This window comes from Bos indicus, chromosome 10 (assembly GCF_029378745.1).
Source record: "Bos indicus isolate NIAB-ARS_2022 breed Sahiwal x Tharparkar chromosome 10, NIAB-ARS_B.indTharparkar_mat_pri_1.0, whole genome shotgun sequence".
NCBI classification, from domain to species: Eukaryota; Metazoa; Chordata; class Mammalia; order Artiodactyla; family Bovidae; genus Bos; species Bos indicus.
The window spans coordinates 47,395,568-47,417,584 of NC_091769.1; the positions used below are offsets into that span (position 1 = coordinate 47,395,568).

The 22,017-nt window shown below is 43.3% G+C and overlaps 1 protein-coding gene across 9 annotated transcripts in view; it reads right to left on the reverse strand.

Moving 5' to 3' along the window:
• Positions 1-22,017, reverse strand: part of TLN2 (talin 2) — a 504,733-nt gene that overhangs the window by 338,391 nt on the left and 144,325 nt on the right. For 2 of the 9 annotated variants that reach the window (XM_019968733.2, XM_070797476.1), the window contains exon 3: positions 6,245-6,435. The exons of the other annotated variants lie outside the window; for them this stretch is intronic. The gene's annotated coding sequence lies outside the window, so the exon portion shown is untranslated. The remainder of the gene's footprint in view (positions 1-6,244; positions 6,436-22,017) is intronic. 9 annotated transcript variants of the gene reach the window in all.

Consider the following 22,017-nt stretch of genomic DNA (forward strand, 5'->3'; position numbering starts at 1 on the left):
ACAACAGCTCTGGTCACCTGTAAGCCTTTCATATCCTCTTTCAGGCTTGAAGTCTTAGGTTCCTTTACAGCACCCAAGGGTGCATCTGTAAGATTTAAATGAGAGTCATGCAGTAAACAGAGACTGAGATTTATCCCCCTTCACAGCGACAGTTAGACAATGAGTAAGGTGAACAATGGTATCAGGATCCAGGATTATTTCCACTGAAGACGACAGAAAATGAGAAAAGGGGAAGTATGCGTGTGCGTTGTGTGTTCACACACAAGCAGCAAAGATGCTGATTCAGCCAAAGGATCAAAACAGTCCTGGCCACTCAAAGTCAACCCTTTGGTGTGTGGCGTGACAGGTCTCCTGCACAAAGATTTTGATGTTCCAGTTAGGGTCTATATACTATCACCTGACCGTGTTTTTCAACAGGTTATAGAAATGGAAGGGCTGCCTGACAAAATTTACACCACCACTATAAATGATCTATAGCAACAGCTTTCTTATATGTATACACCTATAATGACTGAGAGCCTAGTGCCAGTTAATCCTCCCCTCCTAGAGACTAGTGGTTTCTTTGGTTTCTTGGCTCAATGGCCAGAGTCATCCATTCAGTACTGCTGCTTCACTCTTTTCCCTCCCTGTTCAACAGTGCCTTCTCTGCCTAAGTCCTAAATGGGTTCTGAAGAGGTTCACAGATTGCATTTCATTGACCAGCCCCTGCAGACAATGTGACAGATCAAAGGCTTGTCAACTGACACATTTCATGTCTTCTCACAGTCTCTGCATATCACAAGAATTACCGTGAGGAATTCAGTTCTACTAGTGGCTCAAGTTTGCAAATGCTCTCAAAATTGCCCTTTATTATTAGCCACGTGGCTAGAGATGGCTCTCAAAGCACTTTCTGTTTTTGTTTTTTTGAATTTTTATTTTGTATTGGGGTATAACCAATTAACAATGTTGTGAGAGTTTCAGTTGAACCCTGAAGGGACTCACTCAGCCATACATATAAATGTGTCCAGTCTCCCCCAAACTCTCCTCCCATCTAGGCCGCTACATAACATTGAGCAGAGTTCCATGTGCTACACCACAGGTGTTGTTGGTTATCCATTTTAAACACAGTAGCCGCACCTTTTGTTCTAAAGAGATCTGCCTTGGCTTTGTGGTCAGTGACCAACCTGGTTTTGCTTTTCTATCCAGATTGTCTATGGTGCCAAGATGGTTTCACGTACTATCACTGGCCCAGACTCTCCCTGGATCTGTACGCTAAGAAGGACCCTCTCTCCTATTCCCTAGACCGGACAGAAAGAACAAACCTTACAACTAAGTGAGGTTAGAAAACCTGTCTCCTAAGAAGCCAGTCTGGAAGACCAGTCTTACTGCTTCTTTCAAAAAAAATCTCCCTAGCTCACAACTGTGGGCCAAGAAATGAAATAACCAGAATAGGGCAAAAGCAGAGAAGCAAATCCAAATAGCTGCTGTTTCACCAGGGGAAGAAACCAACCAACCACCGCCATAAGAATCTCTGCCCACACTTACATCCCTTCTCTGAATCCCACAGAGGCAGATTAGCCATGTCCCAGCGCAACGGTCTGCCTCTGTGTTAAAGGGGAAGTCCCTGTCCAGAATCTACTTCAATGAAGCCATGTGGTTTGCAGCAACTGCTTTTCTTTATAACCAAGAGGTCAGGAAAAGTGCCCCCTCAGAGATGCGGGAGACTGAAGTCCATGCCTGCTTCCTTCCCCACGCTGTGTGCCAAGCAGACCAGCCACATCTCTTATCAGAGGACCTGCTCTTGCCATAAGAAGCACAAATGGCTGTCCCCCTCTCAAGCTTCCAGTCTTTCAGAATGTTCCAGCCCCACCTAATGTCCTGCATGCCTGGCACTACTGCTTCACAGAACCAACAGAATATGGAAACAACATCCCTTAGACCTGGGATGCACAGAGATAGCCAAGCCTGTCCCTGGTAGTCTTTCCAAACCATGTTCCAAGAACTGACAGGATCATTCTGGGACAGAAATACCCGCAGCTTCAAGCTGCTATTCTGGGTATCCATTCAATATTTATTGAGTGCCCAGCTGGAACAAGGTACTGTCAATACAGCCCAGCCAGGTTAGGCTTGCAAAGGGCTCACCAGCACACCCTGAGTGGCATGAATTTCAGGGCTCTGTCCAGGAAAAGGGAACTATTGTCCTTTATTGATTTAGTTGAGCATAAAAGGATATGCAAATTTGAAGATTTGCAGGCTATGATATATCTGGAACACTACCAGAAAACTTGGAAACTAACACACACACACACACACACACACAGTAGAATAAGACATACGTTGCAGCTACAAGGTTAAAGAGACGCTTCCTCACTAGTAAGGTTTCTTATCCTATCAACCTGCCTTTTCCCCACTGTTTAACTTTTCTCCTATAAAGGAAAATGTGGACTTCCCCCAAATACCTTAATCATTATTGCAACAAGTAATCTATGAAAGGAAGAGCAAAGAAATGTATTGTTTTCCATCCCCCATTTTCCCATACACATCAGTCAATAAAAGAAAAAAAAAAAAAAAAAAAAAACACCAAAACACGTAATACACATAGTGAACTGCTCCCTGAGGTCACCCCCAAATCTCCACCAACTTAGGCTATTAATGCAATGACTATGCTGTCCCCACTGATATGGGAACAAGGAAAACTATAATAAAGCTAACTTATCCTGATAATGTTTCTTTATTTCTACTACAACTCAGCATAGAAATAGCACACAGTCACTTTTTTTGGTATCTCGGCTCAAACTTGCTTTTAAAAGGTCTTTCTCCAGAGAAGAGTAGATGATCACAGGGCAGAGGGAGAGAGGGTGTAGGATGGTTTGGTGGCAGGTAAGTTAGGAACAGTTGCTCCAGAAAATGAAAAACGTTCCAAAGCAGATCAGAGCCTAGCATCTTTGCAAGATTATGAAATTCACGTCTGTTCTTTTCAGGCAACTATGACCCTTCCTGTCCAGAGTGTGCAGGTTTTTCCCCAGGTGTCTGGAGACAAGCTTTTCTAGAAATACATGATAAACCTCACGTCTTCCATTCTAGTTATCATTAGGTATCATCTTCTGGAATGACCCATGAAAAGATGGCTGAGAATACAGATGCCCCACAGGAGGCATGGACTATACGTCCTGAGAGTCTGGAAGAAGGGGTGCCCTGAACTCGAGGAGGTTGAGGGTACTGTGGAAGCGATATAGAACTAGGCTTGGACCACTCAATGCATACCTGTTACAGGCAAGAAACTTCCACAATATTTTTGAAGGTCTGGAGAAATAAAAAAATTATTTTTTTCAACTTTCAGGTATATAATACAGTATTGACTATAATCACCTTACAATACATTAGATCCCCCCTATTTATTTATTTTATAATTGGAATTTTGTACCCTTTGCTGGATATCTTCCCATTTCTCCCACCTGCCAGCCCCTGGCAACCACCATTCTATTGTTTCTGTGAGTTTTGCTATTTTAGATTCCATGAAGTGATATTACACACTATTTCTCTGACACATTTCACTTAGCATAATACCCTCAAGGTCCACGCCTCCACGGTTGTCACAAATGGCAGGACTTCTCTCCTTTTCATGGCTGAACAACATTCTATTGTGTATATGTACACCACATCTTCTTTATTCATTAAGGAACATTTTGAAGGAATCTGAAATCTAGATTATTGAAGAACAGATAGATTCATGGAGAGATTAACCCTAAGAACACATATAATTATAATAAAGAAAACTATAGATAACTTCATATGGAGCTTGAAGAGAGAAGGATGGCCTACTATATAGCACAGGGAACTCTGCTCAATATTATATAACAACCTTATATAACAACCTAACTGGGAAAAGAATTTGAAAAAGAATAGATCCAGGTTTATGTATACCTGAATCACTTTGTTGTACAACTGAAACTAACACAACATTGTTGATCAAATATACTCCAATATAAAATTAAAAGTTAAAAGAAAAAAATGAGACTTGATGTGACCTCTCAGATACCTCTTAGACTATGGGGACCAGACGGCCATCAGATTCCTTGAGGGCCAAATGGATTGCGAAGTTCTCACTGGCCTTTACAGCAGCTACAGGCTCTAAATGTCACTCCCCTAAGGCTCCATCCTGGGTTCTTATTCCCTCTAGTCCTCCTGTAGCTGCCCTATGGCTCCCTATAGTAGAACTGAATATGGCTTAAAGTATGTATTTATGTGATTATTTTCATTAACTATTTGCTAAGGGCCAGGCATGTGTCAGAACTCCATCTAACATCTGTCTTCCCATTTAGTCAGTGCTTATCTTTTCCAATAAGCCCATAAGGGCAGAGGCCATGTGTACTCTGCATGCTGTTTTAACTGTAGTCCCTGACATAGAACCTGGCATCACAGGTGCTCAATAAATACAGGGTGAATTAATCTAGACCAACCCCCTTACTTAAGAGTTGAGCGTACTGAGTTTCTGAACAATTAGACATGTAACCCAAGTCAGACTCCTGGAGAGTGACACGCAAAGGACTATGGGCTGAGACTTTCTGAGAAACAACACCGATAGTGAGGGTTGTCAGCCCTCAGCTAATAACCATCCTAGGGAAAGCAGCTTCAAAGGAGGTTATCATTTGGATGACAAGGTTCTGGGACTGGACGGAGTACTATGTTCAAACCCCAGCACTCAGACTTCGCTAGTGGTCCAGGGTTAAGAATCCACCTGCCAATGCAGGGGACACGGTTTCAGTATCTGTTCCGGGAAGATTTCACATGCCCCGGGGCAACTAAGCCCGTGTACCACAACTACTGAGCCATCCACCTAGAGATCATGGTCTCAACAGGAGAAGCCACCGCAGTGAGAAGCCCGCATACCACAACTAGAGAGTAGCCCCCACTCTCTGCAACTAGAGCAAGCCCACGGGCAACAACGAAGACCCAGAGCAGCCAAAAAAAGAAAGAAAACAGCCCTGTCTCTGTAGTGAACACCAATGAATGGCCTCCCAACACTCATTTCCTTCTAACAAACAGCCTCTGCTTGTATATATGCTTCTCAAGAAGTTGACATCACTCCTCAGCTGCAGGACATGTGTTCTAAAGTCAGTACAAGCAATGGAATCCTTTTCCCTGGCCACAGTCATCCGTTTAGGGCAAACACATGACCTCAACCAGTCCAACCCTTGTGAATTTCAAGACTTCTGCTTGCAGTGCTGGTTCAAAGTTGCTGGCTCTTCCTCGGTTGATGGAATGCTCTAGAGCTCTGAGGCTATTGTTGCTTCCATGAGCTGAAGACAGAATGAAGGTGAGGCCTCCCATACAGAGAAGAGCAGAGCTGAAAGAGTCCTAGAGGGATTTCCCTGGTGGTCTAGTGGCTAAGACTCTGCATTGCTAACGCAGGGAGCTTGGGTTCAATCCCTGGTCAGGAACTAGAGCCCACATGCTACAATCAAGACTGAAGATCCCACACACCACAATTAAGACCTGGCATGGTCAAATAATTAATTAATTAAAAAAAAAGAGTCCTGTAGACATGAAACTAGATCCCTAATGCCAACATGAATCTCTAGCATATCCCATCACTTTATTTCTTAGTCCCCAAACCACTAAATACCCTTCACCATTTCAATCAATCTGTGGTAGATTTTCTTTTGCTTACAACCCAAAGAATCCTAGTACATATTAGGTGTGTGACACTGGAAAAGCAAAAATGGAGGTAATGCTTACTTCGAAAAGGATATCTTACAAATCAATGGGAGGCAAGAAAGGACTTACTGCCGGGACAACATCTGGCACTTAACAAGTCCTAAATACTCTCTACTTCTTATGAAGGGATTCACCAGAGTTCCGCTAAATAAGTCTTTTCACCCACCATATTAAACAGATTGTTTACAAATAATCTACAACTTAGCAAAGCATCTAAAGTGGCCACAAGACACAAAAAGGTTGAAAGTCACTGACAATCAAGGCTCAATACAAAATGGAAACAAATATCCTTGAACTTATAATAAACATCTATACAGTAATGTCTACAGGCTCAGGGAGTGATAGCCTTCTACTGTACATACACATGTGTGAACAAAAATATGATGCCAGGAAAATCTAATGTTTGCAAAGCATTTCAAGAAGCCATCCTCTGTATAAAAGGGGACGTTATCAATTGTGCTGTCTTCAGCACATTCTCTTCCCATTTCAAGCCCCTGTCAAACCTCCCCACACTCCCTACACTCCAACACACACACACAATAGGTACCTGGGCCAATGTGGTTCCAATCAAGCAGGCTGATCCCTGTGACTGGAGGGTGGGGGGTGTCAGCAGAGGTGGTTTTTCAGGTGTCACGTAGGCTTGTCCTTGCAAGTAGCATTCAGGGTCAAAACCAGAAAAGCTGGATTGTCCAAAATCCACAGGGCAAATTCCAGGTCACAAACAGAAGACAGCAAAAACTAACAGACGGGGGAAGGAAAGGTGAAATTTGGCCAAGACAGTAGGCAATAATAGCAATAGTCAATTGTCACCAAGCACAGCGCTGGGTGAGATGTTCAGTGTTAGATCTCTTTTCAGTATCACAAAAACCTGTGAAGCTCTTGTTCTCCCTATCTTTGAGATTATTACCGAATCCTATTTTCAGGGCAGAAAAGGAGACGCAGACGTAAGCAGCAGAATTTTGGTCACAGTTGGGGAGGGAGAGGGTAGGATGACTTGAGAAAGTAGTATTGAAACATATACATTACCATATGTAAAATAGATATCCAGTGGGAATTTGGTGTATGATGCAGGGAACCCAAAGCCAGAGCTCTGTGACAACTTAGAGGGGTAGGATGGGGAGGGGGGTGGGAGGGAGGTTTGAGAGAGAGGGATATGTGTACATACATGTGGCTGTTTCATGTTGAACTATCACAGAAACCATCACAGTATTGGCAAGTAATTACCCTCTAGTTAAAAAAAAAACAACAAAAACCACCAAAACCCACAAAAAAGTTCAATGAACCTCATTACCACATCACAGCTACAAAAATCTACTCAGAGAGAACCTTGCTTGATCTGTACCCACATGACGCACTGCTCAGCGCTGCCCCACACCAGGAGGGCCAGGAAACCACCAATAAGTCATTTCAGCAAGCCCGGGTGAAAATTTGAAACTCTTAACTTTGACAGCACAAACCATGGCCTGTTTCGTCAAGCCTGCAAATCTCCATTCACTGGGCAGGTACAGGGTCCGGTTCTGTACTGTAGTGAACTGTGATCACCGCGAACATCGACAACAGAGCTGAGCTACCGCATGTCAAAGACCAGGGAAAGACCTCCAATCTTTATCTTCCCCCAGAAACTCCATTAGGGACAGGGGTCCTGGTACTGCCTCAACTCCTGGGTGATTTTCCCCACAAGTAGATTAATTTTGTCTTTCCAACTAGATCATGTACTGTGACCTGGGCATCTACTGCTAAACCGCGCTTCAGGATCAAATCCAAACTGATGCCCCCAGCTAGAAAGGCTCGCCACCTCTGGCACTTTTTCTCATCTCTCACATATGTCACCACCCCTAGTACCCCGGAAACACTGAACATCTTGGTGTTCCGAAGTACAACTCCCAGCCTTCTGCAAGGATTTTCTCACCTTTTGGCTGAAATGTTGTCCCTCCCCAAAATCATCAGCGATGGCTGAACATTCCTTTCCTCACTTCCAGAAAGCTTTCTGGGATAACCTTTTTGTTGTTCAGTCACTGAGTTGTGTCTGACTCTTTGCGACCCCATGGACTGCAGCACGCCAGGCTCCTCTGTCCTCCACTATCTCCTGGAGTTTGCTCAAATTCATGTCCATTGAGTGATGCTATTTAAGCATCTCATCCTCTGCTGCCTCCTTCTCCTTTTGCCCTCAGTCTTTCCTAGCATCAGAGTCTTTTCCAATGAGTATTCCTATAAAGCCACACCCATCTCTCACTCTCTGCACACCTACCCACATCATTTTATAGTGACTCCCAATTTTATTAAGTGTTTTTTGAGGGCTGGGAGATTTAGCTATTTTTTGGTTTTATTTTTTATGTTTAATGGAAATCTAAGAAATAATGATGACTTTGTCTGGACTGAGTTTGATGAAGAATATTTACATGTACCTGCCCAATGACTAGCTAGAGGTCTAGAGATCTAGTAAAAGTGAAGTCGCTCAGTCGTGTCCGACTCTTTGCGATCCCATGGATTGCAGTCTACCAGGCTTCTCTGTCCATGGGATTTTCCAGGCAAGAATAATGGAGTGGGGTGCCATTTCCTTCTTCAGGGGATCATCCTGACCCAGGGATTGAACCCAGGTCTCCTGCATTGTAGTTATGTCAAAACATACTTCTGTTCCTTTTTTAGTCTTCAGTGCCTAAAAGAAGAACACAGTAGGTCTTCAAATAATGTTTATTGAATAAAACAAGCCAAGGAAAGAATGAGATGATGGCCAGATGGATAGCAGGGAACACACCTCAAACATTTATTTGTCAACAGCACTTCATGGCCAGATCTAGATACAGCTGATGGACCAAGGTAATGAGCCTTTTGGGTTAACACCCAACAGACACTGTGCCTGCTTCCCTTCAGCCCCTTGGGTACCCGCTAATCCTAGTACTCAGTTATTCAACAGACAAGCTTGTGCTCACCCTGCTGACAGGTTTTACTATGATGCTGACTTCCATCAAAACTCCCTCAGGCCCTTGTCTGAAACTGACTGCAAACTCCTCATGTCTTGAGCATCCCACTCCCACTGAAGGCACACTATTATCTGGATCACTTTAGCTGCACTTTCTGGACCTGGGCCCTCAGCAGCAAATTTCTTAGGAATGACACCATTACTACAACCAAAACTACTCAAAGCACAGTGGGTTGTCTTACCTACCAATCATACCCACCATCCAAGCTTGGCACATACAACAGGACAACTCTCTCTGTGCTCAACATCGTACACAGATAAAAACAAAAACGCTAGAATCTAAAATACAACACAAAACAAGACATGAATTGGGATTTCCCTAGTGGTCCAGGGGTTAAGAATCTGCCTTGCAATGCAGGGGACACAGGTTCGCTCTCTGGTGGGAGAACTAAGATGCCACATGCTGAGGAGCAACCAAGCCCACGAAACCACAGCTACTGAGCCCAGGCACTCTGGAGTCTGCAAGCCACAGCTAGAGAGTCCCCGCACCACCGCAGAAGACCCCACATCATGCGACAAAGACCACGTGTGCCACAACGAAGGCCCATGTAGCCAAATAAATCAACAATTTTTAAAAGTAAAAATCCTTAAAAAAAGAAAATAAAATGTGACAGAAATGAACATATATCTACGAAACAGAAACAGACTCGGATGTAGAGAACAGACCGTGGTTGCCAAGGAGGAGGGTGTAAGGGAGGGATGAAGTGGGACTTTGAGGTTAGCAGATGTAAAATATTATATATAGAATGGATAAACAACACGATCCGTTGCATAGCACAGGGAACTATATTCAATATCTCGTAATAAGCCATAACTGAAAAGAATATGAAAAAGAACATATATATAGTAAATCAGCTCTACTTCAATGAATTTTTTAATGCTCCTGAGATAGTGCATCTCCTATCAGAACTGCCTTGGAATCTGTCTTCTTATCTGAGGTTGGGGGAGGGGGTACCATCAGGGAGAGGAGATCATCCCTACCTTTCCATGCAGGTAAGCTACGGTTTCTGCCTGAAGGTGAGCCTTAAAATTTAGATTCTACAGGTAGCTTCTCTTTGCATATCACAACTGAATCACCCTAAACCAGCCTCCACCAGAAATAAGGCACTGGGTATAGTACTTTAAGGTCTATTGTCATTTTACGTTCCTCTAAAGAATAAAGATGTTTTATTATGGTAATCAGCAGGTTATAAAGCATTCGACTTCTCTCTAAAGTAAATCAGATATATCTCTCCCCAAGAGTTTTTTTAAGCCATTCCATTTGTTCTTAGAACTTACAACAATTTTTCAGAGCGACAGTACCAGGCTTATTGATTCACAAATGGCCTACGCGTGTCAAGTCGGTATATTGCTCTTCAAGTAGAAAGGAGTTGGAGGGGAGAGTTAAACCTTCTGATTCACAGGCAGAACTCACCTCCATTTGCCTCTTAGGTCATGTACATTGAACCCTGTGGACATAGAAATCTAAGACGCCAAATCTAAAACCAAGGAGGAAAAAATGAATACATAAAACCAAGGAGGCAACCTAAAAAGCCCTCCAAGACCAAACACTGGGGACAGAATTTGCTTCTATAAGTACATGTCCCTGCAATGACCTTTCCATTTCATGATTTGGAGGGAATTTATTTATCTGGCATAGCTGAGTTGCAAGCTCACACTGAGGTCTGAGACCTTGGACAAGTTAGGCTACATCTAAAGCAGAGTATGGCAGAGTACTGATGATGAGAAAACTCTGCAGTGATCCTGTTGAGAATTAGAGCTACTGGGGCAGAAGTACTCACAAGAAAGTGTTAGTTGCTCAGTTGTGTCAGACTCTTTGCGACTCTATGAACTGTAGCCCACCAGGATCCTCTGTCCATGGGATTCTCCAGGCAAGAATACTGGAGTGTGTTGTCATCCCCTTCTCCAGGGGATCTTCCCCACCCAGGGATCAAATCCAGGTATCCTGCACTGCAGGCAGACTCTTTTTGGTATGAGCCACCAGGCAAGCCCATCCCATCAATGGCCATTATAATGTGATTCCTTAAACTCCTGATAAAGTAACAGAGGTAAAAATAAAGAAAGACGGGCGTTCTTCAAGGCCTTGAAGGACAACTGTTGTGACAAGAGGTAGCATTTAGGTCATTTGCAGTGATGTGGATGAACCTAGAGTCTGTCATACAGAGTGAAGTAAGTCAGAAAGAGAAAAGCAAATACCATATATTAAACATATATATGGAATCTAGAAAAATGGTACAGATGAAATATTTGCAGGGCAGGAATAGAGACACAGACACAGAAAACAGCCACATGGACATGGTTATGGGGAAAGGAGGGATGGGTAGGAAGAACTGCACTGACATTTATATACTACCATGTGGAAAACAGATAGCTGGTGGGAAGCTGCTGTATAACACAGAGAGCTCAGCTCAGTGCTCTGTGATGATCCAGAGGGGTGAGATGGGGTGGGTGAGAGGGAAGCTTAAGGGGGAGGGGATATATGGATACATATAGCCGATTCACTTTGTTGTACAGTAGACACTAACACGAAAGAGCGACTTCACTTTCACTTTTCACTTTCATGCATTGGAGAAGGAAATGGCAACTCACTCCAGTGTTCTTGCCTGGACAATCCCAGGGACAGGGGAGCCTGGTGGGCTGCCGTCTATGGGGTCGCACAGAGTCAGACATGACTGAAGCGACGCAGCAGCAGCAGCAGACACTAACACAACATTCTAAAGCAACTATACTCCAATTTAAAAAAAAAAAATTTAGGTCTTTCTGAATTCCATAAAAGGAAGAAGGTATCCTGATTAAATGTATGAACTGGACTCTTAAGATCAGTCTCTGCAGTAAAAAAGCTGAGCAATAAATCAGGGTTGAACTTGATAGAAGTACCTCTTTAAACCTTCTCATCCATCATCTAGCCTCTTAAATGAATCTAACCAATGAGTAAACCATCCGGGGCTGTGGTCTAAAAGTAAGAACCAGTTGAGGGACTGAGCAAGAAAACCCCCTCTGCCCACGAGGCTCAGCTTCCTCAGATGTAAAGAGTTGATTCTAAGCATCCCATAAGATCATCTTCTTTAAAGAATTTTAGAAACTTCATATGAAGCATGGCATTGGTCCACCTCCCAGGAGCTTAGCACCCCTGGAGAGCTGGTTCAGCTTCTGAACTAAATAAACCCTGCTGGAAGATGAGCCCCTAGCCCCTGAATACCAAGGAGCTATTAGTCCCAGAGAAGCAGACTTTCGCTGAATACTACTTATTTAGAAAACTCCTTTCATGAACAACAACTACAGTATCTATTCTTGGAAACAGGTTAGTTGGGAAAGCATTCCACTGGCTTTACATAGCCCTAGCAGGCAGCATCCATCCATCACTTCCCTCACTCCCACAGAGAAAGCGCAGGTGAGCCTGGGACATCGCTCAGCCAGCCTCCTGAATGCAGCTGCGTGATTACGATCGGCACAATTCCAGCACTGCGCACGGTCCCCACGGAGGGAAGACAAAACCAACGTGCTGTACCAGCTATTTCACCACCAACAGGTGAAAAGAGCAAGTGGACAAATAATCGGTAAGCTCTAAGAAGTCATTTTCCTTGAATCCTTTTCAAAATTGCACCCAAATCGGTGCCACAGAAGGAAAAATGAAATGTCAGAAGCATGTGTCTTTGCTAAGAACCCTGACCTTTCACCTGCAGATACATTATAGAAGAATCAGAAGTGGCCCTCAGGCCTGGCTGCCCATTAGTGACACCTGGGCAGTTTCAAAAAGGCCAGTGCCTGGGGCTCCCTTAGACATTCTGTCAAGCTGGTCTAGGGTGTGACCTAGGTGCTGCTCTCCAACACTGCAACACACTGATTAAGAGGGTCTCCAAACTGAACCCACAACAACAGAAGAGAAGAGAAGGCCATGTGTTTCGGTTTGTCATATTAAGGAGGAAAAATCAAAGTGCATTTATGAAAATCAAATGCCAGCAGTCAATCGTAAAGGAAATCAGTCCTGAATATTCATTGGAAGGACTGATGCTGAAGCTGAAGATCCAATACTTTGGCCACCTGATGTGAACAGCTGACTCATTTGAAAAGACCCTGATGCTGGGAAAGATTGAGGGCAGGAAGAAAAGGGGACGACAGAGGATGAGATGGCTAGATGGCATCACTGACTTAATGGACATGAGTTTGAGCAAGCTCCGGGAGTTGGTGATGGACAGGGAAGCCTGGTGTACTACAGTCCACAGGGTCACAGAGCCAAACACGAATGAGTGACTGAACTGAGGAGTCTTGAATGCAGTGGTGACTTCATAATTCTATATTTTTAAAAACTCACATGTACGCACAAAGAATTACTGTATGGAAATTAAAGAGAAAAAAAATCAAATTATGGACTTATTTAACCTAGTTAATTTTTAATCTTAGCTGAATAGTAAGAACCACCCAAATCCTGTTGCCCAGGCTACACCCCACATCAATCACTTAAATCTCCAAGTATCAATAATTCTAAAAACTCCACGGGTGGTCCAATGGGCAGCCATATCTCCTCATTCCCCAGAGGAAGAACAGAGGCAAAGGTGATCTCAACATAGGTCCATAGAAATGTGGCTCCAAACCAGTGATCACACCTACACGTACAGTCCGTGATCCAGGGAAGTTCACTAACATCTACTCAAGTGTCCAAAATTTCTTTTCTATCAACTTTCATTAGGTTTCAAGACACTGGCATGATCCATAAGCCTAGTAAGAACAGGGCTGGATAGTCACGAGTAGAGTACTCAATTGCCTCAAAATGTGCCGACAAGGGACTTCCCTGGTGGCTCAATGTGATCTGTCTGCCAATGCAGGAGACATGGGTTCAATCCCAGAACCTGAAAGACCCCACATTCCACAGAGCAACTAAGCCCATGCACCACAATTACTGAGCCTATGCCCTAGTGCCCTGGAGCCACAGCTACTGAAGCCCGTGCACCCTAGAGCCCATGCTCCGCAACAAGACAAGCCACCACAGTGAGAAGCCCATATGTCAAAATGAAGGGCAGCCTCTGCCCATCACAACTAAAAAGAGCCCACATAGCAACAAAGACCCAGCACAGCCAAAAATAAATACAATTTTTAAAAATTAAAAAACTATTGTGTAAACCAGGATGGGCATCACCTAGGACTGGTTAGAAATGCAGAATCTCAGCCCCTATCCCAAACTTGTGGATTCAGAAAATGTCTTAACAGGATTCTCGGTGGTCCAGATGCATATTAAAGTTTAACAAGCATGAGTGCTGACCAATTCTCATGTTCATTCAGCAGAGTTACTGAGCACCTGGCCTACATACTATATCTAGCAGTGAATAGAGCAGAAAAACCTCTGTCCTCTAGAAGCTTCTATGGAGCAAAGGATGGAACTAAGGCCCAGGGCTGTGGGTCACAGAGAGAGTTAGCGGTAGAAACAGGTTTAAAACTTCTGTCTACTAAGAATACAGGCAACTTTCTCTAAAAATCACAAATATAATTCCCAGAAGAGAGGTTGCCAAATAAGAAACCAGAAGACAGTCTCTATATATCAAGTTAGAAAACTTTGGCATCAGAAATCCAGTTCCCATAAACCTCTACTCCCTGAGTAAACCAGCACAGCCAGATTACACCAGCCAACACGCCATGTTTACACAGGTAAGTTTTTCTCATAGGTGTCTGAACAGGATGAACAAGAGACACGCATTAAAAGGAAAAGCATCTTGACCACAAGCTAATACTCCAAGTCTTTCTTTAGATACTCTTAAAAATCTAGTCAACTGATAAGCCTCCCAATTTTTTCAAAATGTATTGTTCTGACACATTTAGATGAAAATCCAACTATTGGTGCTCTTCGCTTTTTCCTTGTCTCAAACAAACGTCTGGTTGAAAGACTGCTAACATTTGTCCTGCCTAGGTGCTTACGCAGACTATCCCTCTCGATCACAATGTCTCTACCATGCAAAGAAGAAAACCAAGGCTGGGCAAGGTAACTCGAGTAAACAAAGACACACAGGTAGCACAGCTGAAATGACAGAGCCACGCTTTAAATCTAGATCTAACTCCTAATCCCTTCCAGGCAAAGTGAGGTCCCTGGACCTCCCACCTAGAAGATTATTGCAAATGTAAACTCCCTGGTCCCAGCCTGGACCTGCTAAATCAGAATATGTATTTTAATCCTTGGTGATTGACGCCCACACTGACATCTGGGAAGCATTGAACACATAATCCCAAAGGCAAGTTAACTGGCAAACATCTTCCGTTCACTCCATAAGCGGAGAGCAGTCACTTACCCGAGACTTGAAGCCACTTGTCACATCACAAACTCATAGTAATTCACATGGCTTGGTGCAGGGGGTCTTAATAGCTCCCTACAGGTTGCTGGACAGAAAGACCAAGTTTTCCGTCCAGGCAGAATGCCAGGGATGCTTACAATGTCTTAAAGCTTATAATGGTCTATAAGTTTGATATTAACAGGCCTGGGTTCAAACACCCACAAAGAAATAAATACTGCTCTAATTCAAGAAATAATACTGCCCAAATACTACTGGGCTTCCCAGGCAGTGCTGTGGTAAATAATCTACCTGCCAATGCAGGAGATGAAAGATACTCAGGTTCGATCCTTGGGTCAGGAAGATCAAATGGCAACCTGATCCAATATTCTTGCTTGGAAAATTCCATGGAAAGAGGAGCCTGGCAGGCTATACAGTTCATGGGGTGGCAAAGAGTCAGAGGACACGACTGAGTAACTGAGTACACTCACAAGCCCTCCTGGCATTAACCTCAGCAGTATGGTTCCTTGTTAAATAACTAATGAGGTGAGAAAGAAAAACACTATTATTCTCAGAATACACCTTACTGTGTATCTCTGTGTCTAAATAAACACACACACACACATATATATATCTTAGTGTATATTTCTGTCGCTGTCTCATTTTATACATATATATATTTATATATATATGGCTGCAGGAATGAAATTAAAAGACACTTACTCCTTGGAAGAAAAGCTATTACCAACCTAGACAGCATATTAAAAAGCAGAGACATTACTTTGCCAACAAAGGTCCATCTAGTCAAAGCTATGGTTTTTCCAGTAGTCATGTATGGATGTGAAAGTGACTTCTTGGAAAAGACCCTGATGCTGGGAAAGACTGAAGGCAGGAGGAGAAGGGGACAACAGAGGATGAGATGATTGGATGGCATCACTGACTCAATGGATATGAGTTTGAGCAAGCTCCGAGAGTTGGTGACGGACAGGGAAGCCTGGCGTGCTGCAATCCATGGGGTTGCAGAGTCAGACACGACTGAGCGACTGAACTGATATTTAAAATGATCCTTGGAGTCTAGAGACTTGAGTAAGAGCTCTTACAACTAAATGTAGGCTTGATCCAAATTCGCCATGAGGAGATGGGGAGGGAAGGAGGATGACGCCTAGGAACACATCCCCACCAGCTTTCCCTGACTCACCCATTTCCAGGTTTTAGTTAGTTTTGAGTTTCTCGAATTGTGGATCACAGGCCGACTGCTTCAGAAATTATTTAAGCAATAAAAATGCACATTCCTGGGCTTAAGACTCCACATGTTTAACAATCCCCCCCCCCAAAGATTTCTGCAAACATAAAAATTTTAGGACACTTGCTCATCTGACCTAAGTATCATTTCAGTGGCTCTGTCATGTCTGACTCTTTGCAACTGATATGAGAATTATCAGACTCATTAATCCCACAAGCCACGAGCAGTTAAGCCCACAACTACTGAGCCTGAGTGCCCCAGGGCCCATGCTCCACAAGAGAAGCCACCGCAATAAGAAGCCCATGCACCGCAGCTACAGTGCAGCCCCCACTCGCCACAAACAGAGAAAGCCTGCGCCCAGCAACAAAGACCCAGCACAGACAAAAACAAATAAATATTTTTTAAATAAATAAAATACATAACATCTTGAGTGCCTCTGAACTTGCAGCTAATGATTCAGGGATGAAAAACAAACCCATAATAGTACTAGGGGAAAAATACTCTATGAGTATTTCATAATAAACCCAAAAACACACTATCAAAGGAGTCCAACAATAAGTGATAAACTGGGATAAATTGTTTGCAGGTAAAACAAACAACCTCCTTAATATATTCAGAGTTCCAACAAATGGATAGGAAGTAGACCAACAACCTAACAGAAAAGAAGGCACAAACTACAAACAACTGTCAAAAGGAATTAAGACAGTTCTTCAACAAACCTATAAAAGGTACTCAACCCCACTTACAAGAGAAATGCAAATTACATCTGCGGTAAATCACTTGTTCATCTTTCAGGAAAGACAAAGATCAAAAAGATCCAGGAGTGGGAAACAGAACCCCATACATCTTTCCCCAAAGAAAGAAGTGTAGCAATAGCTATCAATTTTTTAAATTGATATTCATTTGACCCAACAATTCTTTTAGAGATTTCTTATAAATTCATGTATATTAGAAATCTTCATGAAGCTTTATTAAGAATAACAGAATCTTAGAAACCAAAAAAGAAAAAGTCAATTGTAGATGAATAGGCAGATAGGTTATGGTACATCCACATTACATAGAATACTAAGGAGTCATTGAAAAAAGGAACCAGAAACAGGCAGTTCTATATGTACTAATACCTATGTGCAAAGACCTACAAAATGTAAAGCAAAATACTAAAGAGTAACGTGGTAAAGCTATCACTTTTGCTTTAGAATATATATAGTTATACTTGTGCCTTGTGCTTAGTCACTCAGTCATGTCCGACTCTTTGCAACTCCATGGACTATGGCCCGCCCTCTGTCTACAGTATATTTCAGACAAGGACACTGGGATGGGTTGCCATTTCCTCCAGCAGGGGATCTTCCTGACCCACGGATGGAACCCACGTCTCCTGAGTCTCCTGTACTGGAAGGCAGATTGTTCACCTGCTGAGCCATCTGGGAAGCCCCATAGTTATATATACACAAACACATGCATGCTTGTCTACATACAGATTATCTCTGGATGGACACATAAAATTTGAGAGAAGGTTCCTTCTGGTTAAGGAACCTTGTGTCCAATAGACAGAGGTAGGAAGGATAATTATTTTCCCCATGTATCTGCCCTCCATGCATGTACTGGCTAGTCAAAACAAATTTAAGAAAAATAAGAGAACAACCGAAAGAGGTGGGGAAGGCAAAGACTGGGGTAGAATAGAGGAGATGCGACCGAGTATAAAATGAGAGTTCTCGCCATATCTTTCCTCAATAGTAACGGACAGTATGTGCTAAAAGCTCTAAAAATGTTTTCTAAACCCATGTACTTCCACTTCTGATAATTCATCTTGAAACACTGAAAAACACTTTCTGTACAAAGATATATAGGAACTGACCAGGTCAACTTTTATATATTCACTTAAATTATGTATCAATTTAAACTATATTTACATAATTTGAAACAGCATTATAACCTTAGCATTGTCAACATTAATTGAAAAATGAAAATATAAAATTGAATAAGATATAAGCTACTTAAAATATTTCCTCATTTTATTGAAAAAATATATATACATATGTTCATCTATAAAGGAAAACATTATAAAGAAATGCACTAAAAGGTTAACAGCAGTTATCTTCAGGGTAAATAATATATGCACATGATTTCATTTTAATATATTTTCCACACGTGTTATTTTTATAACCTAGAAAAATTAAAAACATAAAGATGCACAGAGAAAGATATCAAGAGGAAATCTATCAAAATGCTAACAGTTGCTGTGAGTTTTAGAATATTAAGCTTATTCTTTCACTATTATAACACTTCCAGTAATGATCATTTTGTATTTTATCATCAAAAAACCACACTTTTGCCTTTGAGAAAAAGAAGCTGGCATCAGTTCTGGATTAGAACCCCCAGATAAAAGCTGGCCCAGGAACTGCGAGTTAAAGCCTTGCTGTGTTCAGGGCGAGGTCTCCGGGTGCTCCCAGTCAAAATACCATCTGCAGAGAGAATCTTCCATGTTACTTCCACAGTGGGGCAGGAAGAAATTTCCTACAAAGTTCCCAAGGCACATCTTCATCTTTGGGCTTGACTGACCCCTAGTTCCTCAAGAGTGTAAGGTAACAAGCCAGGTGGGTTTTTCCACAAAGCAGGGTTTTTGTTTGTTTGTTTTTCCTAAACATGCACAATAGGTCAACTGTTTCTTGAGGGAGAGCACTGGAATTTTTATCCCCAGCCCAGTTGTACAAGACAAAGGTACCAGCTCACCCAGGCAGGATTCTATAAGGGGAGTCAAACTAATACCAGTGTGAAGAAGACCAAAGTGTGTTCATAGTCATAATCACTTAAAATGGTCTCTGGGGAGAACTAAACTGAACTTCCGATTCTAGCACCAGATGCCTGACACCTTTCCAGTTCCAGCAGCTCCAGTATGTACTCCTCACCTACAATCCAACCCACCATTCAGGGCCCATCCAAGCAGCAAAGGGATGGCTCAGCGTGTCTTTGGTACCAAGCGTGCATGCGTATACTACCTGTATACATACGCAAGCGTGTATACACTCAGTCGCTAATCCATCCGACTCTCTGCAACCCCACAGACTGTAGCCCACTAGGCTCCTCTGTCCATGGGATTTCCCAAACAAGAACACTGAAGTGAGCTGCCATTTCCTCCTACAGGAAGGAGGACCCCAACCCACGGATGGAATCTGAGTCTACTGCATTGGCAGGAGGATTCCTTATTACTGTGCCACCTGGGAAGCCCCTTGTATAATGCAGATGCACATACACACATACACTCTAACAGACTCCATAGATTGTATATAGGAGCTCACATACCACAATGCCCACCCATACACCTAAGTCTTACATCTGCTTTATAGCCTAACTTTTCAGTGAATCACAACTTATCTGTACCCACACAGTCTTATCTATATACACAGTCTGAGAATAGGACCCAGACTCTGTAACCCTTGCATATCCTTTCACACAGAAAGAGAGAACATTTCCAAAGTTACCAACGGAAATACAGACCACTGGGGACAGGGTCTGGGAGAGATCTACTTGGGCCAGTGTCCTAAGCTAATAGAAACAACATGAGATTTTACAGTTTTACTTCTATTTGGAGGCAGAACACTTTTAAGATCGCCAAGGGATTCTGCCCAGGAGGGGATAATGCCTCTTAACCCACTGAAGGAAGGGCCCTTGGGACCACTCAGACTGGCTAGACCACCCCAGAGACGAGGCCTGCACTGGAGCCGGGAGTGGCTGTCACTGGGTGTCAGAGGGGACTCTGACAAGCTGCAGAAGCAAAATCCCAGGGAGGCACGTGTGCAAACTAGTATCAGATCACACGAGAATGGCAGCTCTACATATGCATGTCTAAGGGAAAGGCACCCATGTCTCCACTGTCATCAGAAGATAGCATTCCTTAACTATTTTGTCTATCAGGTTTAAGTTTATCATAATATAAGAACAGATAATAAATGTACCAGCAATCCCCATGACCAACCACACCACTGCCAACTCTCACACACCCCTCGTGCCCTAGGACCACCATTAATGCAAGACTAAAGCCTTTAGTTGTGGATCCAACACCACATTGCAAAGAGTTCTAACAAACAGATGATCAGAATTGCTCAGCAGGGCCTCCCTGGTGGTCTAGTGATTAAGAATCCAGCAGCCAAGGTAGGGGACACAGGTTTGATCCCTGGTCTGGGAAAATTCCACATGCTGCGGAGCAACTAAGCCCATGTGCCACAACTACTGAGCCTACGTGCCACAACTTCTGAAACCCACGCATCCAGAGCCTGTGTTCCGCAACAGGAGAAGCCACTGCAATGAGAAACCCACGTGGCTCAGCTAAAGAGTAGCCCCCCCGCCCCGCTTGCCACAACTAGAAAGGCCCACGCAGAGCAACAAAGATCCAGCTCAGCCAATAAATGGAAAAAAGAACTGCTCAGCAGGCTGGTGCGGACCAGCCTGGGGGAGCTGACGGAAGGCTTCAACTAGAGGCAGGGGTGTGGTGAGGAGCAGGGCAATGAGCACCGCATCACTCGCCTCAGCCCCGCTGATGACCAACTTCTCTGGAACCTGGTCTCCTCATCCCTTCACCTACTCTAAGGGTCCTTTTCTAGACAAAACAGCCTCACGTCTAAGTCAGTGTCCCATTTCCTGCAAGGATTTGGCACTCTGTTCCTGAACATGTAATATGAAGCAACAAAGCAGAAGTCATCAAAATTGGCAAGAAATGGGTGATGCCATTAAATTTTCACCCACTTCTGATACTTGAGGACAAGATCAAATAACCTGTACATTACCACAGAAAAAAACTGGACTATCCTTGAGTACAATCCTGCCAATGACCTGAGAAGACGAGCCTGGGGGAGAGCGGGTAGGGAGGTGCCAGGGGACCTAGTGAATGACCCCATTTCAGAAGCAAACGCGGGGATGTATTCAATAAATTCCAGTAGCACCAAGTCACATGAATCTGGATGCACAAATTAACCCCAGGCTGGTTTTAAATCATCTCTAAGAGACTGTTACACATTTCAGGGAGATCTGAGAATGTTGTGCACATGATCCTCGCTTTGTGCAAGAAGATGCCTGCCTCACTGAAGGACAGGTGGCTGCCTTTAGCAACTTTGTAAGTAGATTAAACACACCAAAGAAGCAGTGCAGAGTTCTGGATACCAGGATGAGACCTGCAGCTAGATGGAACAGCACAGGAGCTGCGTAACCTTAACCAAGTGCTGCACATTCCCTAAGCCTCAGATTCCTTACATGGAAGACTGGAACAGCAGCAGCATCCTCATAAAGATGTCACAACATGAATTAACACACAGACACCATGCTGGTAACCATGGCAACACGACAACATTATTCTTGTCCTATCTAGCTAACTTTACGGCTTGAGGTCAATCATTTGAACTCTGTGGTCCTCTTTTCTCCCCCTCGAGTAAAAAATGAAGGGAGGAAGATTCTTTCCAACTTAAAATCCTTTGATTCTAAGCTCCTGTCTGCTCATCTGCTTAGGAGATGCATCATGGAGAGCAGAAACAACTTGAACTTCTAGACCCTACCAGTTTCTGAATTATCTGTAAGAATGACAGAAGAAGAGTCAACATGCAATGGATTATGAATGCAACCCAAGTGACTGCAAATTCTAAAGCTAAAAGTCTCAGTCAGTGAAGTTGTAGGTAACTATTATCCCAACAGGTATCATTTACTGCCACTTACTACTTGATGGACATGGGTTTGGGTGGACTTCAGGAGTTGGTGATGGACAGGGAGGCCTGGCATGCTGCGGTTCATGGGGTCGCAAAGAGTCGGACACGACTGAGCAACTGAACTGACTATATGCCAAACACAGAACTGTCTAA